The sequence below is a fragment of the Quercus suber genome, unplaced genomic scaffold (assembly GCF_002906115.3).
Source record: "Quercus suber isolate HL8 unplaced genomic scaffold, Cork oak 2.0 scaffold_1, whole genome shotgun sequence".
NCBI lineage: Eukaryota > Viridiplantae > Streptophyta > Magnoliopsida > Fagales > Fagaceae > Quercus > Quercus suber.
The window spans coordinates 2,637,819-2,645,280 of record NW_027069468.1 but is presented as its reverse complement, the minus strand read 5'-3'; positions in this window follow the sequence as shown (position 1 = coordinate 2,645,280).

Sequence of the window (7,462 nt, the reverse complement as noted above, 5' to 3'; positions counted from 1 at the left end):
GCGGAGAGGGGGTGGTGGTGGTGGTGTGACTGTTTTTTGACCGTGGGTTGCAAGGTTTGCTTTTGACTGTTTGGTGTGTGAGACAAAAATATTGTGGGTTTTTTTTGTTTCTGTTTTGGTTTGGGTGTTGGGGGAAATTCTTGATATAATTGAAAATTTGTGTGAATTAATGTGAGTTGATTGATTTAGATTTGAGGGAATGAACCCAATGGGTTTGATTTGGATTTTATTTTGTTAATCTATGGGTTTCTGGGTTTCAAGGCCATGAGTTTTGGCTGGTGTTTATGGGGTTTCAAGAAAACAAAAATTTGGTATGTTCTTCGTGGTAGTGGTAGCAACAGGTGGTTGCAGAGGTTATTTGGTAATGGGTTTTATTTATTTATTTGGTTTTAGGATATATTATTTTATTGTGTAAAAATATTATTTTAATAAGTAGCATAGGAAAATAGAAGTTGGGATGTCGGATGTATTGAAAAATGGTATGATATAAGTGATAAAGTAGCTTTTTAGGATTGTAAAATAGGATGAGATATGAGATGCAGATGTTCTAAAGTCCTACATTAGCATTAATTGCCCCAGCACCCTCTTAGGGTTTTTTTTTTTTTTTTTTTAATACCCAATGAAAAAAGATTCCAAGTACATCAATATTCTTTTGTCCTCATATAAGTTTGTCATTCATTAAAAAAAAAAAAAAACAAAATAATAAACATCAATTGAAAACCTTACTTTACTAGTTTTATTGAGCATCAGTAGCGATTTCTCTAAGGTTTCTCAATATTTTAAAATAAAACTTATTTTTCTTCTTTTAGCTAATTACTTTTTAAATTTGACTCATATCATATTTCTTATTTTAAATTCTATTTCATTTAAGGTTCATGTTAATGGATATTTTTAGGACATTTGCTAATAGATTATTTTAGGAAAGTTTTAATATCACTTTTATGATAAATAAAAAAAATTGTTTAAAAAATTATTTACCTTTTTTTTTTCTTCTTTTTCCCAAAAAAAAGTTTCTAAATCAATGCTCTTAGGATATATGTTAACTTTTCCCTTCATTTAAATGTTATTTGTTCTTTCATTTTTATTTATTCATTTCACTTTTCAAAACACTTACTTTACATTATCACGGTTACAAAAACACAAAAATAATAAATAAACATTGAACAAAGTTTAGCTATAAACTTGATTGTAGTTAATGGTTAACATTTTCACTAAAAATATTAATATGACTACATATTTTGAAAATCTAACAGACAGATTGTATGTTCTTTTTGTTTTTAATATGCGTGTGTCAAATTTATGCCATAAACTTGATTTATAAACTTGTTTACTATCTGATTCATAAACTTGTTTTTTATGCATAATTTTAGACTATAAAAACTTAAAATTTAATTTGATTAACGACATAATTTTTTATTTTTTGGAAAATTTTTAAATATGAAAGATATAAAAAGAAAATGTAATTCAATAATAGATTTGTCAAAATTCACATTTGATAGAAATATATTAAGTGGAACTATATATATATATATATTATGCAAGATAGAAATTCTACTATATCATAATTTAAGTGTATAGATGTGTGAAGTCTCGTGGAGACTTAAACCCCAGTTCTTGCATCCCCCACCTCACAACTAAATTCGTAACTTTGTCCATAAATGTTTAGGGAATATACTCCTTGATAGCTAAAACCTAATTGCTATTAGTCATACTTTCTTTGTTTTTCTCCTTTTTCTCACCACTAAAGAAAGTAAGAAACCATCAAAAGTTCATATATTGTATACTTTGCTGTCCCTCAAGTTTCAGTACATCATGGAAATTACTTCTCATCTCCTTGCAATTGCAGGCGCTTTTATACTGGTACTATTGTACAATCTATGGAGGCTGAGAATTGGTAGTCACACAAGTAAGGGTATGATGGCCCCGGAGCCATTAGGTGGCTTGCCAATCATAGGTCACCTTCTCAAACTAAGCGGCCAATATCCAGTTGCTCGAACCTTGGCAGCTATGGGTGGTCAATATGGTCCCATATTCACGATCTGATTTGGTACGAAAAGTGCAATTGTTATTAGCAATCATGAGGCTGTCAAGGAGTGTTTCACTACAAATGACAAGGCTTTGGCTGGTCGTCCAAGGTCTAGCCAAGGAAAGTACCTTGGCTACAACTATGCAGCATTTGGGTTCATCAACTATGGTAAATTCTGGTTCAAGATGAGAAAGATAACCATGCTAGAACTCCTCTTTAGTCGCTGGCTTGAGACAATAAAGAATGTGCAAGTTATTGAGGTTGACACTTTGATTAAAGATTTGTACACTCTTTGCAAGAGCAACGAGCCCAACAACTAAGCTAAGGTGGTGATTAGTGAGTGCATTGAGCACTTAACCTTCAATATAATTACTAAATTGATTGCAGGGAAGAGATATTTTGGTAACTTGAATGATGGAAATGATGAAGAGATATATGATCGAAATGATGGAGTATCCAACGCGGTAGCACCATGCCTTTCAAAAACATCATCAATAATTGAAAATGCTCTCTTTCTTATTGTCATTTGTTCTTTCGCAAAATCACGAGTACCCTAATTTGTACCATAGTATGGTTAGAGTCAGCATGCTAGTGATGCATTCAAGGGGCAGAAATAAAATAATTTCTTAAATAAGAATATGAACACAATAGTATATTCACAAATTAAAACAAAATAAGTGAGTATTGAAATTTTGATTGATTAAAAATAGTATAAAATTGCAAACAGCTCCTTGCAATATGCCATTTTTTTGGTCCATGAATTAGAAGTATATTAACTAAATACTGTATAAAAGTACAAACAGCTTCAAAGAGCACCCATATCAACAATAAACTCAACAGGCTGCTCAAAAGAACGCAACAAAATTACAGGCAAATTACAATAAGCTGTCAACATATTTAAACAATTCTCCACTTCTAGCACTAAATTCTAAAAACATTTTTAATGCAAACATTCTCCAAGAATTGCACCAATGTTGACACAAGTATAAAATGTTTTTCCCACCTCTATACAGAGCACATAAAAGATAATAATAATGCACACATCATTCAATGAGAATTAAGTGATAAAATTTCAGGAATGTCATCACCTTTGGAAGCTTGGGCAATCTTCTACCACCGCCACGTCGGCCTTAATGGCCTTGCACGACAATGCAACCACCGCATCGGAAATCGCCGACAACGCTGTTGATTCGTGATCCAACACAGCGCAAACTCCAAACAAACCTGACAGATACAATTTTTCAACCAATGATGCTTCCTTTTTGCTCAATTCGATCGAACCCAATTCTAGGGTTTTGTCGAGTTGGGAATTCTAGAATTTGTTGAGGGCTTCGGAGATTCGGATCCAGAGTAGCGTGGAGTGATCGGAGCGGAGGAGCTTGTAGAGGAGGACGGTGAGGAATGCTAAGAGTTCGAGAGGGTCTAAGGTTTTGGGGATGGGGAATTGGGATTGGACAGGTGGTGAGGCCTGATTAGAGGAGGGGGGGTGAGAGTCTATTGAGTGCGGAGGAGTCGAGTCATAGCGAAGCGAAGCTGGTGGCAATGGCGTAGAGTGAAGATGAAGAGAGAGATGAGCCCTTGCCTCCTAATGTAATTACAGAGAGTTCGGAGTTGTCTGAAGCCATTTTTTGTTTTTTGATTTGGAAAAAAGAGAGAGAGCCAGCTTTGGCCCTTAGGCTGAAAAAGTATAACACAGTAGAAATAAAATCCAAAACATAAAGAACACGGTTCACAATTCACAACCACAACCCAAAACTAGTAAAAATCAAATAACACCAAAAAGACCACAAACTCAAATTTGAGATTGAAACCAAATAGCATCAAAAACACCACAAACCCAAATCTAAGACCAAAAGAAAGAGAGAGAAATGAGACTTGGATCTGAGATGAAAGAGAGAGAAAGATGAGACCCAGATTTGAGACTAAAAGAAAGAGAGAGAAAAGGAATTATCACCAAACGGCACCACCACCACTCCTCCTCCCAGTTCCCACCATCACTGCATGCATCACAATATCAGTACATCCACCATCAAATTTCACAATATCAAAACAGGTTAGAGGCGACTTTAGCTCTACAAGGAAGCAGGTTTAGGGCTAGTGCTTTGAGAGAAGCAGGTCTAGGGCTAGTGATTTGAGAGAAGCACGTCTATGGCGGCAAGAAGGCAAAGGCAAGAGCTGGGATTTGAGAGAGAGAGAGATGAAACTTGAAAGAGAGAGCGTGAAAATAGAGAGGCAGGTTAGCGTGAAAAATAGAAAAGGGTAGAGAGACTCAGAAGGTTTCCTTTTAAATTTAAGGGCGGTCGAAGACCCTTGTGAGGGGTAGGATTGTGAACGTTGCACAATTGACTAGCAATGCCTTGGCTTTCATATTTGGTGTTAGCAAGTTGCATTAAAATAGTGACTACTGAGTTCTTCTCTGCTTAATATCTGTGAACAAGTTGCAAATTGGAACTTTTGCTATTGTAAAATGCAAAATTCAAGTAGTGGAACCTTCGTACAATTGATCATATATTTTTCAATTGGATGCATGATTGATGCATATTTGTGAGGGAGAGTAAGAGGGACAGAGAGGACAAGCAAAGCAAACATTTCACATGCCCTGCCCAAGAATATGCAAGTGGGGGGATCCTTTAGCCCAAAAAAAAGAAAGAAAAAAAAAGGTGAAGATCTTTGGTATTTTATTCAATGAAACCATGTGAAACTATCCAAAAAGCTTCACATTTATATTCTTTTTCTATTGATTTTTCTTGTGCCAAACTGTTTAATTCCCTACCTGGTGTTTTCCTCTTCTGCAATAAGTTGAGGAAGGCAAACGTTGGATATGGCTCTCTTAAAGCAATACCAATGTACCTTCATTTCTATTTACCATTTAATTTCATAGCTTGCAAGGATAATGCCAATTGTTGATAATAATGTGCCAATTGCAAATTGCTAGGACAGTGCCAATTGGTGCAATGCAGTTGCTAATAAATAGCCTTTAACAAAACAATTGTGGCCTAATTGAACCCTTTTCCTAGAATCTATTAGGGCTGTTAATGTACACACGCGTCACTAGGAAATATAAATACATAACAGGAGGTCCCTAATTTATGTTAATCAATACAATTGAGCTAAAGTCATTATTACATCCTGAACCTGAAACATATACATTTTCGTTTCCTAGCTAGCTCTGCTCTTGGTCCCAAAATATTCCCTATTTCCCCTTCAAATTAGAATATTTTGGCTAGGATTTTATGAAAATAGCCAAAGCCCCTTATCAGATTTGGACCGATGACTTACACCTATTGATGCAAAATAAAGAGCTTAATACCAACATAGATGTACAAAATTGTCTAAAGAAATTTATAGGAAAAAACAAAACAGATATGTACGAATCAACACCTAGGGTTGCTTGAAATAGATACCAAGCATGATAGGAAACCTAGGAATCAACACAAGCATTAGATAAATTCAAATTGAAATTCTGTTGCCATTAGCTTGTCCGCGTAGAAGTACAATTGACTACTAAAGCTAAACCCTAATCTAATTGACATGGGTTAGAGCCTAATTATTGTATTATGAAAAAAATATTGACATTAGGAAATAAAATAAAATAATAAGACCTAAAACAAAATTCAATAGCTTGATAGTAAAAATACAATTAACTTTTAAAATTAAAGAAATTTCTTTGTGTTGGGTGTTTCTTGGGTAATGCCAGCTTCCTTGTTGGGATGTTGGAGTGTTGGAGGGGTGGTTTGGCAGGAGAAGTTTAGGAACAATTTGGAAAGCTTATTGTTTCATGTGATGTATTTGGTGGAACATAATGCTCACCGTTTTGATGACTGAGAAATTAACACTGCAAAGTTGAAGTTTTATTCTTGAAGATGCTATATGGGTGGATTGCTCTGCTTGTATCCTTCTCGCTGAGGGTTGCAAGATTTCATGAATTCTTTGTACATTAGCTAGTTTTATTTTCGATGCCTTATATTTTCTTCTTTTGTACTCCTTCGTGTCGTTTCAGTACAAACCATGTATTGGAATTGCCTTTTTTTTAATGAATTTTATTTAGCTATCAAAAAACAATAAAAAAAAAAAAAAAAATTTCTTCGTGCTCCTGAATCACACTTGTGGAATCATTTTAGTTTGATCATACTTTGGTCTCTTTCTATCTTCTTCCCTTTGTTATAAGGTACAGTATCCAAACTTTTTAAGTTCCTTTACTTTATCTTAGTGAATCTGGTAAAAAAGTGACCTATTAAAAATTTCTTTCTTTTTTTTTTTGACAAGTGACCTATTAAAAATTTCTGGTAGCAAAGTGATGTTCATATAATATCATTCATATTCTGAAAATTTTTATTCTACTTAGAATGACATGTAAATCCCTTAAGGAAAAGTTGAGGAACGTTGTATCTATGATATTACATTCGAGTTTCTCTTGGGGTTGTTAACTTCAAAAGATTTCTGGAAGACTATATTTACCCCTTATTTCCATCTAGTTCATTTACAAAGCTTTGTCGGCAAATATATCTTCAATTTTTGATATGATCACCTTACATACCTGATATTGATAGATCATAGACAAACAAACATCTTAACGGTCACTCATGTGATCTGGTTTTAGTTAGGCAGTTGAGGGTTAGGTTTTCTATAGAATGGAGGCATGGAGCTTATTAGAATGTTTTAGTTTTACCTACTTCTGTTTGAGGTGCCACTTCTTTTCAGGGGTTAAGGGTTAGTCATTTAGTGCTATCCCCAGGAACTTGTTAGTTTCTAGCCCTTCTAGGCTTATCTACAAATCCAACACAATCTCGTCGCCCCCACACCCCCTGCACGAAAAAAAAATGAAGGGAAAATAATTAGAAAATAGAAGAAACTTTCAAAACATGAAAAGAAATCCAGAACGGCTTGCTTAGGCTGATAACTGAGTTTTGGATGAAAACATCTTACTATTAGATAATTTATTCCCTAACTTTAAGATGAAAAAATCCATAGAAGGTGAATATATGTTGTCTCTGTTCATGTACAAAACATTAAAATTTAATTTTAATAAGTAGCTTTTGAAAACTGTCGTTACTTTATAATCCTTTTCTAATTGAAACATTGCAGGTTGCAGCAAAGGGATTGCCCTTGCAAGAAGTCATTATTGACATCCTAAAAGGGAAATGGGACCATGAGAGGACTAAGTTTCCTTGCCACCATTAATGACCCTAGTAAGAATTTTAATATTTACAATTTATTGCAACTTTATGTGTGTAAATGTATTTTCTTTCATGCTATGCTTGTGGCAGAGGACATTTATGTGTGTTTGTGGTGTGCTTAGGCTTTGGAGAATTTGAGGATCTATGGAAAATAACTTCAGAAAGAAGGATTAGGTTTTAAAGAACGGCTAGGGCTTTGGTAAAGCACAATACTTGAAAAGAATGATAAACCTTTTTAATGGCATGAAGATCAATATTT